Source organism: Prionailurus bengalensis, chromosome D4 (assembly GCF_016509475.1).
Source record: "Prionailurus bengalensis isolate Pbe53 chromosome D4, Fcat_Pben_1.1_paternal_pri, whole genome shotgun sequence".
Taxonomy (NCBI): domain Eukaryota; kingdom Metazoa; phylum Chordata; class Mammalia; order Carnivora; family Felidae; genus Prionailurus; species Prionailurus bengalensis.
Genome location: NC_057359.1, coordinates 48,357,263 through 48,369,397, shown reverse-complemented (window position 1 = coordinate 48,369,397; position 12,135 = coordinate 48,357,263). Strand labels below are relative to the sequence as shown.

Here is a 12,135-nt window from a genome sequence, read left to right as displayed (position 1 = left end):
TGAAAAAGGACACAGGATTAGATGGAAAGAAGGACTTAATTCAAATGTTAGCTCTGTGACTTGCAGTTGCTGTGGGCATGTCCGCTTTGTATCAAGTTAAATTTATTTATTGTCTTGTTTATTTCCTTTCTATCTAGGGCAAAATTTTATCTCGAGGAAATTAACTGACCTGACCATAAAGGAAGTCAGAACTACTGGGACTTCAGAGCAATTGAAGCTAGATGAAGAAGTACTTGAAATATTGGGTGACCATTAACAACTGCAGCTCAGGAAGAAACAGCATGGCATTGGGCGATAAAAATCAAAAGAGTGGTATAAATGGTGAAGACTGTCTAAGGGCTCAGAGGATACTGAAACCATAACTAGAAGAAATAACTAGTAAAAACTACATAGAAATGGTTGATCTTGCACAAGAAAAGATATTTGAAGGAGAGGTAAGGCTTCAAGAAATGGTAACAGAAAGGCACTCCAAAGGAGTGAAATGGCTAGTGATCATAGTTGGTAAAACATAAGGCATGAATACAGCAAGGGAAGATGCCTACATTTAGCTTCAGTAAAGAGCTCAGAGGGAGAAAAAGGTAATAAACTATGTGAGGAAGGTAGCTTGTAACCAAATCATAGGGATCTCAAACAGATTTTTATGATTTTAAAATTTTGTTTCGAAGCCATGAAGTATGCACCTTGCATTACAAGTTGTTGTTCTTGTCTTTATTACTTCTTTAAGGCAATTGTCCCACGTTTGATTATATCAGATTCTATACTGAGTTTTGGAGACAACCAATACAATGGACAAAGAGATCAAATTTTAATGAGTACAGCCATGAAAATTTTTAATGCTATTAAAACTTCCTATAATAAAAGCTCATAGCTATTTTTTCCATGGTAAAGCTTTCCAAGTAAAGAGCTTTTAGCTTCAAGTTAGAATTATGGGTTACAGGTTATAGTCCATTTTATACTTCTTCTAACTAGCCATGTGACCTTAAAAATATTGTTTAAGCTCTCAGATAAAGTTTATTTTATAAACTTATAAATTGAATAGTTTGGTTTAGATATCCTGAACACTCACAAATGAAGTATTTTAATTTCTATAATTTTATTTTTTTACTTTAATGTTTATGTATTTAAGAGAGAGAAAGCAAGTGAGTTGGGGGGGAGGGACAGAGAGAGAGAGAGAGAGAGAGAGGGAGGGAGACTCTGTGCTGTCAGTGCAGAGCCCAATGCAGAGCTCAGTTTCACAAATCATGTGATCATGACCTGAGCCAAAATCAAGAATCAGACACTTAATCAACTGAGCCACCCAGGTGCCCCTCTCATTTTAGTTTTTAAGGAAAATTTTTCATGCATGTTAGTACTAATGCCATATAGACCATGTCTAGACAACACCTTGAGAAGGTCAATCAATTTACTATTAAGTTTCTAACAAAACCATCCATTCTTATCATTCAAGCAGTTCTCAATATGAACTTCTGAGAAAGGACAGATCACAAGGAATAATGAGAAAAGCATTTATTTTATAAATCAGGTACCAGAAGTTTGAACTTCAGTCTTAAAACTCTAGTAATCTTGAATACACTAAACCTGATGAGTCTCATTTCTCTTTTCCAAATAATGTGATTTATTTTCTCTGTGCCTCTTTGCTTTTGAGGCAATGTCCTCAAACCTTTACTGACCATGCCATTTTACTTTTTGGGCAGCAGCTGAACACTGGTGGATTATATGTTCCTTTGTAGTTGACTTAACTCATCTATTTAAATTGGTTTTGGTATTTTTGAAGAAAGAATTTATCTCACCGGTGTATCACATATCACAGAAACACGGTGTGTTTGATCTGGAAAGCCGGTCTATTCCTCTCATTTTACACATGAGTAAACAGTCAGAAAAATTAAATGACTTTCTCAAGATTAAACAGTTGTAATATTTCCTCACTGGTTCTACCCCAGGAGAGTATAAAGAGTCTTCTACACAGCCAGTGCATTTTAATTCCATTTCTAAAATTTTACTCAAATCAGCCCTACTGGTTCATTGTAAGTTAAAAATAAGAAAAAGGCGGGGGGGGGGGGGTGCCTGAGTGGCTCAGTCAGTTAGGTGTCCAACTTCGGCCCAGGTCATGATCTCGCAGTTCAGTTCGTGGGTTCAAGCCCCACATCAGGCTCTGTGCTGACAGCTCGGAGCCTGTAACCTGCTTTGGGTTCTGTGTCTCCCTCTCTCTCTGCTCCTCCCCCACTTGCACTCTGTCTCTGTCACTCGAAAATAAATAAAAGTTAAAAAAAAAAAAGAAAAAAATAGGAATTTTTTCTTTCTCCTGAACAGTGGGCTCTTAAAGTCCAAATGTCATATTGTATTAAATAAAATATTGGTCATTTGGTAGAAAGTTTGTAGAAGTAAAAAATTAAGGCAGAAACTGTCCCTACTTACCTTTCTGTCTTAGTATGTATTATACTAAATCTGTGTCACGAGCTGAGCACAGATTAAGATCAGAAAACCTGAACAGATGTAACAAAATGGGAATATGTAAAAAAAAATCACAAAATATCACTTCTATGACACTAATAATGTTCTATATTTGCCTTTCTTTATATAGTCTCTTTATATAATCAGAAAGATTTCCTGAAAATAAGTTCTTTGTTTTCTGAAAGCCCATCTGCTCTTGATGTGTGCATATTATCTAATGAGACTATTGTAATTTTCATCATACACCCTGGATTTATGGAAAGATGCAAGTTTCAGCTTAGTTCTTTCTTGATGTAAACTTGCTTGACCTCCTCTCAACATAGTTAGCACCTATTAGAAACTAACATCATTCTCTCTGCACACTCCCCAGACTCAGTGAGTAACAAAATAAAGTCTTTTAGCCAACTTCATATCGAAAGGGAAAAGGTGAAATCAATGGAACAATAAAAACTGCAATCTCTTTTTGTCACATTTTATGACCTCATCACCAACAAACTCCACAAGGTCATCACTCCTTGTATTAGTCTGTTAACGGTCGGGGCACAATCACTGCTACCTTTTGAACTGGAATTTTTTTTTTTTTTTTACAATATTGCTTTTTGTTTGTTTTATTGGATGTTACTATAGGTTCTCCCCTTTTGTTTAAAATGAACCTCAAGGAAGAATGCTATCACAGAATGCAATAAACCCATTCAAGAAAGATACATATGGTCCTCCAAAAATATCATTTCAGATAACTTTCTGTTGCCCAGACATATCAATTCTTTATCGTTTATAGTCAACTCAAGTATCAAACCAAAAGTAGGCAAAATTAATGCACTCAACATACAGTTGATCTCAATTCCTATTGTGACTTCTTGAGACGTAGAAGAAAAATACTTTTCTAGGTGTGAAAAATATATAGTCTATGTGATGTTAGCATGGAGATAGACACATTTTCTTTCAATAAATAACAAAATTTTAAATGTAAACTGCCAAGATTGATTTGGTTGATTATAGCCTCTAGTTCCTTGTTAAAATAGCACAGCCAAGAAGGTTGTATTTTACTCCAAAGTCAAAAAAGAAGTTGCCTATCACGGTTTTTAAAGTTTACTTAGAAGATTTTATGTATTAGAGAACTGAGTTTAATAGTAACTTCAGAAATCTGCATTAATGAAATATTGGAAAGTTAGGTAGGAACTTGCAGATATAAAGACTGTGAATTATGCTCACAATTGTCCTTTCTAAATTAAGCCTCAGGGCGCCTGGGTGGCTCTGTCCGTTGAGTGGCAAACTTCAGCTCGTATAGAGTCTGGCGGTTCTGGAGTTTGAGCCCCACATAGGGCTCCCTGTTGTCAGTGCAGAGCCCACAATGAATCCTTTGTCTCTGCTCCTCCTCAGCTTATGCACCTGGGCTCTCTCTCAAAAAATAAAAACATTCAAAATAGAAAAATATATATTTAAAAATTAAGCATCAAGATATTTTCTGTCTTCTCAATATCTTTCAGCGAACGTTGCATTCCATCCCCTGAGTCTGTCTTCTACTTCTAATCAGAATGCTGACTCTTCCCATCTGGTTGTTAAGAACAGGGACACCTTCAGCCTTTACTCAGGAATTTTCGCCTGCCCTTGACATAACCGAATCTTGGCTCTCATTCACAGTTTCTGTCTTTTAGGCAATCTTTAAATTCTTTCATCCTCTGTTTATCTTAGAGCCCAGACATCATCTGAATATTCACTTACCTCCTTGTTGCCAATTCACTATTTTTGCACCAACAGGCCCGAAGGCCTCCCATTTTGCATTGTATGGCAACCGCCTTAGCTTGGATTACGGTTCATAATTCTCCATAGTAATATTTTACCAATTCCCTTAAGTCTAAGAGAAAATTGGTAAGTGGGGATAGCTTTGCTTTTCATCTTAAGCCTTCACTCTGAAATTAAGACAAATTGAACAACTCCTACAAAGCCCTAGTTCCTGTTATATGAAAATAAGCCTCACTTTATCTCTTCTTCAACTATGGGCTTTCAAGTCCAAAATGGACTTGAAATTGACTTTTCAAGTCTATTTGAATGTGACAAACTTGACCTGAAGTGGACCTGAAATGGACAAAACAGACTTTTCAAGTTAAACATCTTAAAGCTCTCATCTTTGCACAGAGCTTCCCATTTTCCCTCTGCCTTACTTCCTTAACCCCAGAACACCTGCTTCTGACTCCATCAGAATGATCTCTAGCACTCCCTTTCCTCCAGTTTCAGAAAAGAAGTGTGTTTTCTTCCTTTCTGAGCTGAACTCAGAAATGAGCTCTATATTAATTACCTATGTGACCCCAGGCAAGATACTTATGTTCTTAAATTCTCAGTCTTCTCAACTGTAACATGGGCTTATTAAGCTTCCATCAAATTAATTAATTAATGGGTGGGGGATGGGTGAAATAGGTGAAAAGGATTAAGAGAACACTTAATCTTGATGAGCAGTGAGTAATATAAGGAACTATTGAATCACTATATTATATACCTGAAATCTAATGTAACACTGTATTTTCACTACACTGGAATTAAAATTTTAAAAAATCAAAAATAATTCTGAAAAGAAAAAAAAGAGATAATAATTAATTAAATAAAAGAACATGCATGAATGCTTAGCAAATTTCCTGGCATTTCAATTATAATAAAATGCTGTAAATATTTGTTAGTCATCTCTTTTGTTGTTGTGGTCGTTCAGAGAAACAATCAGAAATGCTTGTAAAAATTCATGTACCAAGGTTGTAGGAAAGTGAATACGAAAATGTCATGCCCTGCAAATTAAGGGAAGGGCTTTATAAAGGAAACCTGAACACCAAATACAGGAAGAGCCATTATTCACTGTATTATCACCATCCCAGGAAGAGACTTGCTGTGGACAGTGAGATAGTATTCCCAATGAGGGACAAGGCCCCCTGCCACTTTACCTATTTATGGTATAAATAAAGAAGCATTCTTTGGCAAGGATAAACAGGGAGGCCTCTGACATCCAACAATGTACATGTCAATTTTAGCTGCAAGGAGAATTTTCTAAGGATTCTTCTCAGTAAGTTAGCTTTCCAGGTCCTTATGAAAATTCAGATTCAAGCTTCTCAGGGAAAAGCACAACATGATCTATAGGAAACTGAGTTTCATTCATTCATTCCTGCTGAACAGGAGGAAGCCCATTCTCCTATTTGCTGTAATGCATGGTGACTTGACATTCTAAGGCCAGTCGCTCTATAATTCTTCTTATCGCGCTACTGAAGGAAGGTAGGTGAATACTGGAAGTGAAAATTTTCAATCAACTGGTAATAGTTTAAATAAGTTATACACATTTGGTGGAAAACTAAAGAGCCATTAAAAAGAGCTTCTTACTGAGAATTCAAATTTTGAAAAAGAAAACAAAACAATTCCGAGTAGTATCTCTAAAAATAACATAAAATATGATAGATATGAGAATCTGATATACTTGAAGTTTTGCAGAAATCATAATGAGTTTGCTTTTTAAGAAATAGTAAAAGAGGGGTGCCTGGGTGGCTCAGTTGGTTAAGCATCTGACTCTTGATTTCTGTTCAGTTCTCAAACTCATGGTTTGTGGGATTGAGCCCCATGTTGAGCTCTGCACTGACATTGTGGAGCCTGTTTGAGATATTCTCTCTCTCTCTCTCTCTCTCTCTCAATCTCTCTCTGTGTTCCTCCCCCATTTGTGTGCTCTCTCTCTCTCTCTCAAATAGACTTAAAACAAAATTTAATAAAAAAAATAATAAAAGAGAGTAAACCTAAAAATAGAGGATTTAACTCAACAGAAATATAATAAACAGTGGGAATCATACAAACATTATATAAAATACATGTATCAATTAAGGAAATACAGTGTTCTTAAAGAGAATCTAAGCACCCATGACTAGTATCATTTCGTATTCAAGGAAGTTTTAAAAAGAAGTTAAAACTTGGTAGCAAAACTAAAACTTGCGGAGGAAAAGGAATAGTCTATTAAACATCACTGTCAATCCTACAGAAATGTAAGCCTTTGTGGAATCTGATTGATTTGCACGAGAATTCTATCTCTGTTCTTAAAGCCAACACTACTGAGAAAGCCACACACACCAAAACCAAGCATCAGCAGGAGTAGCCGCAGCAACAACAATGAAAGCAGAAAAGAAAAGGCCATAAACATTAATTTAGTTCACTAGAAGCCCCATTATCATCACTGTAATCTTCAAAGTTAGATCACTCTGTGGTAGCTGCAGATTTAGTGTTAGAATCTTCTGTGAGTAAATTGAAGAAATCAGCTGCTATCATCTTCTGAGCAGGGAAATTTATTCTGTGTAATTTAATGTAAAAGAGCCTTTTATACTTGTGACCATTATACTCTTCCACATCAGCAACAGCAAGATACACTGAAAAGCCAAGGGTTGTTTTACAAGCTGGACTGCTTTATTGACGTGACAAGGAAATGGAGAAATTTGCAATGTAGGACACTGCACACGGATATTTCCAAAGCATTTCCCCCCAGTTTGTATATATTGCTCCAAAACTGGACTTTTATACATCAGACTCAAACTCATGTTTATGCTGATAAGGGTCAACTCTAATGGTGGGTTAAAAAGTCTCTGAAAGAGACCTGTTTGTACTTTTAGTCTGACCTCGTTTGATTTTGACGCAAATAATCTACCATTCATCAAGAAGTCTCAGAATATTTGCAATCTCTACATCAAAGCTGAGAGATTAGGAACCATTATCCCTTTATGCTTGACCTACTATTCATCATGTTTAACGGGTCCTAATGTCTCCACGGGTGCTGGATTTCTTTAGCATTAAGAAGAATTCAAGGGGAGCCTGGGTGGCTCAGTTGGTTAATTAGGCTCAGTTGATTTTGGCTCAGGTTGTGATCTCATGGTTCCTGAGTTCCAGCCTCATGCCAGGCTATGCACTAGCAGTCTGGAGCCTGCTTGGGATTCTTGCCCACCCCACCCCCCAACCCCCCTCACCCCACGCCCTCTCTCTGCTCCTTTCCCACCCATGCTCATGCTCACCCTCGCTCAGAATAAATAAATAAAATTAAAAAAGATAAAATCAACTTATAAAACATGGTCTCTAAAGTCTAATAGGGTCTGGGCTTGGCCTAACTCAAGAGTAACTTCTGGTGCTTTTCACCTTTGTGCCTTCTAATGGAGATTTACCTATAGTGGCTCCGCCACAGTTCTTAGAACTTACCAGACTTTTCTGATCAGGACCTTTCCTCCTCATCCTATCTATGCATTATGTCTGACTCAAGAAGTCTCTCCTGCCTTCCAGGATTAGGTTAGGCTTCCTCACTTGTTAGTTATTATAGCAACTTACATTTCTCCTCTGTAGCACTTTTCCAAATTTTATTTATTTAATTTTGCCATTAATGAATTAAAACCTTATATCTCTGTCCCAACCACTGACATGCAGATTTCATGAGAATACAGGCTATATCTTTATAGTTATTTCTACTATCACCAGTGCCTAGAAAATGGCTGTACAGAAAAGGTACTCAATAGTATTGACTGCATGAATTTTGGGGATGTCACTGACAAGTATTTGGCATATGTCAGCTAAGGACATCAACCTGGCAAGGTTATAGGAGCCAATATATGTGACCTCTGATGGAATATCAGTCCAACATATTTTAGAGGAGATGTATATGTATATATACACACTCACATTTAGGCATACAGAGGACTTTCCAGCAACTAAAATTCTTTTTTGGCCACTGAGGGGCCCAGGGTCAGTCAAATGGAGCCTGGGCAACAGTTTTGAGTACCTTAGGTTCCTAAAGATACATAACCAACTATTTCTAAAATATTCTCAGCATGCAACAGACTGGGAGGAAGCAGTAGCCTTATCAACATCTTTTCTTTCTGGACTTGGAACGAAAACTCAAAAGACATAAGCAACAAAACAAGTTAAAAAGTTAAAGCCAACACTATTGGTATTCTAGGCATTGTAAGTATACTACAATGAGGCTAACGAAGAAAATATAAAAGGTTTTACGATATGCTAAGTTCTGTGGTGACTCAATGGCACACATTAATGACATTAAAATGACCCATTAATCTCAGGCAAACATTTAGGTAATATACTTGCTACACTAGGCAATATATACCTTTCAATTAAAAAGGGTATCTATTTTATATTTTAAAGGACAAAATAGCTGAGTTCAAGGCCAATAATGTAAGGAGAACTCTAGAATTTTAAATTTCAAAAGTGCAATTTGGTTATTTCATGTACCATAAATCAATGTCCTGTGTAATCAAAAAAGGAAAAATGAAAGTCTGTCTAAATTAATAATAGTTGAGCAGCCCATGTATATTAATCTAATCTAACAGGTTTTATTACTCTGCAGAAATTTTCTCAAGGCTTAATATCTCTTATGTAAAAAAGAAAGGATTGGGATTGATTAAAAAATATAATTGAGGAAAGTATTCATTTCAACTATAAATGAAAACTGGTAATGAATGAGCAATGAATGACCATGAGTTCTGTCATTGCTCAGTAATCATATTTAACAGAGAAATATAGTTCAGATTAAAATATGCTGAGATAGAGCTGGAGAGGAATTAAAAAAAATAAAACCTAGGTATTTTAATTTCTAATTAGGTGCCTTGAAGCGGTGAGCAATTTCACTGAGACTAAATTGCCCTTGCTACTTAAAGCCTTATAGCTAGATGATATGGTCTAACAACGCTAACAGTTACACAATTAAAGTGCCTAGGATTTTGTACATTTTAAGATATTTGAAAAAAGCTTCCAAGTACAGTATAATAATGGTCATTATATAAAAAAAGATAATATATGTTAAGAAACATATAAAAATATGGTTTTGTATATATAAATGTATATATATGTGGTATATATTTAAAATATATATAAATAATAAAACAAAATTGAAAAAGAAAAATTAAGCAAAGAGAAAAATGTCCCAATAAAAACATATAATTTGTTTTATGGTTAAGCCACATAATGTGTACATTGATTGTTAGAAGAGAATCTCAAATGGATTGCATGTCTGTTGGCCAAGAAGAAAAGAAAAAACATATTAGGTCAATCAAAAGGGGTCAAAAATGACATCAGATATTTAGAGGAATTAGGAATATTCATGGTACTTAGTCCAAAAAAATTCCTCCTATAGGTTATCATAGGGCACTGTCAAACAATGAACAAATCCTTACAGTGAAAATGACACAGTTGAGTTAATTAAATACTTACTATTCTGTGCTAGGCCACCTACTAGGTGGTAGGTATTTAAAAAGTGTGCACGATAGGCGGGTGCGCACCTAACGTCAGCTGGTCTGTCCAAACCGCCTGAGAGCCACCCCTAGTCCCCCACGTGTACCCATTTCACTTCAACAAGATAAAAGAAACTATCACGAACCAGGAAAAACTCGCCAAAATGCAAGCACAATGCACCTTGGTGGGAGAGGAAACTGCTCGGGGAAGGAAGGTGGTTCATATAACAGGCGACAGAAAATGATAAAAAACTTCAGTCCACTTTAAAGATGTTAGGGGTAAACAGTATCTCGGGTACTAAAGAAGTGCATATGTTCAAAACCAGGGAAGAGTGATCCACCTTCACAAGCCTGAAGTTCAGGCATCTGGGGCAGTGAACACTTTCACCATCACAGGACAGAAATGCTACCCAGGATCTTCAATCAACTTGGTGAAGACAGTCTGCCTAGTTTAATAAGAAGACTGGCTGAAGCCCCACCCAATCGATCTGTGGATGGACAAGCAGCACTTACTACCAGAGAAGAGGAGGGGGAGGAAGTTCCAGATCCTGTGGAGAATTTTGATGAAGCTTCCAAGAATGAAGCAAACTGAACTGAGTCCACTTCTAACGAAGAGAGAACTTGAAGAAGTTACTGGGAGCCACTATTTTACATTATGGCTGCTTTTTAAAATTTTTCTTCATGGATGTGGAAACATCGAGATCTCTAATATCCCAATATTTTAATATTTAATATTCTAATTTTTTAACGTTTTTTTTTTTTTTTTTATATTTGAGAGAGAGAAAGACAGAGTGCAAGCAGGGGAGGGGCAAAGAGACAGACAGAATCCGAAGCAAGCTCCGGGCTCCGAGCTGTCAGCGCAGAGCCTAATGCAGGGCTCAAACCCACAGACCGTAAGATCATGACGTGAGCTGAAGTTGGTGTTTAACTGACTGAGCCACCCAGGTGCCCCTTAATATTCAGTATTTTAATATTTTAAGCCCAAGCCCCTTGGACACTGCAGCTCTTCTCAGTTTTTGCTTACACACAATTCATCTTTTACAACTAATTAAGCTGAAGAAGCCTGGGAGTAAAGTTTGGGACAATGTTAATAAGGTTATTTGCCTAGTAAACAAAAAAATTAAACATTAAAATATAAAAAGGGAGAAAACAAAAATTATTCGGCCATTAGATTTGCATTCTGACTGGGAATGTCATAAAACAAATTTCATTGCCTTTGAGAAAAGCGCTGTGCTGGGGAAGACCTTTTTGTTTTTGGAACACACTACTAGCATGGTGAGCCTCATGGAGTCTTTGCTTACGAACGTATAAATATGCTTATAGGTCAATGGCGTCATACCAGAATACACTGCAATAGAAGCACATCTTTCCTCGTATTAAAAGGATAGGTATCTGTGCATAGTTTTCTAATGTTCTGATATAACCAAGCTATGTCATCATGAAACTGATGGCTGGCACAACCTTCAGCCAATCATTCATGTTTCAGTCAGGATAGGTCAGATTATAATGCACTAACAAAGAATCTGTACATTACAATCACTGAAAATAACATTCATTCATTCATCTTACCCATGCTACGCATCAGATATGCCTGGTGTGGTATACACTGCCATCTGGATGATCACCATGGCAGGAAGAAGGGAGCATGGCAATACATATATTGACTCTTAAGTGCTGTTCCCTTGACATAATACATCTCACCCATTTCTTTGACCTAAGCAAGCAATAAGACTATAACTAAGTTGAAGATAATGATGCTCAAGAAGGTGCTGAGAGAAACTATAAGTGAGATAATATTTGCCAATGAAGAGTTGGAACACATTAGGGTCTATGACTGAATACGTCCCGTAGATTTTAAGGAAAAAGTAAAAAAAAAAAAAAAATCAGTAATGATAGCAATAGAGGCCTCAAAGTTCTGAGCCAGATTGTATGGCTGCACTACTTTTGGCCTGTGACTTTTTGTTAGATAACAAAAGTCCACCTAATCTACAGAAAAGTCTCAATAAAGTAGAGCAATGGAACTCCCAGGATGCCTGTTTTAATAAATGAGTGACAAAACTTATGGCAAGATAACTAAATGAGGAATCTCATAGAATGGGCCTATTAGGTATAATTCTTTTAGAAGCTGTGTGATATATACCCAACATGATGACTTCAATATAAGAATTGATTTAAAGTCCTTTTTTTTCTGGTCGTAGTTAGATAGCATGGCCAGAATTACCTCATAATCAACACAAATGAGATTTAGTCAGTAAGTCAATAATACTTCTATCACTGTGTTCATAAATTCAAGCACACATGTGTGCACAGGCGATGAACACACAAACACACACACACATACACATTTCTCAAAGAGAATGCACTTGCTATAAAGGCATATTTTCATTGAGCACATGCTAGATGCCAAATACTGGTTACCTGCACCTCATGTGGGAATATGATTCTC

General features: G+C 36.5%; 1 pseudogene; it reads left to right on the top strand.

Annotated features, from left to right (window-relative positions):
- Window positions 1-395: 395 nt before the first annotated feature.
- LOC122474397 lies at window positions 396-10,281 on the top strand (annotated as a pseudogene).
- Window positions 10,282-12,135: the final 1,854 nt, after the last annotated feature.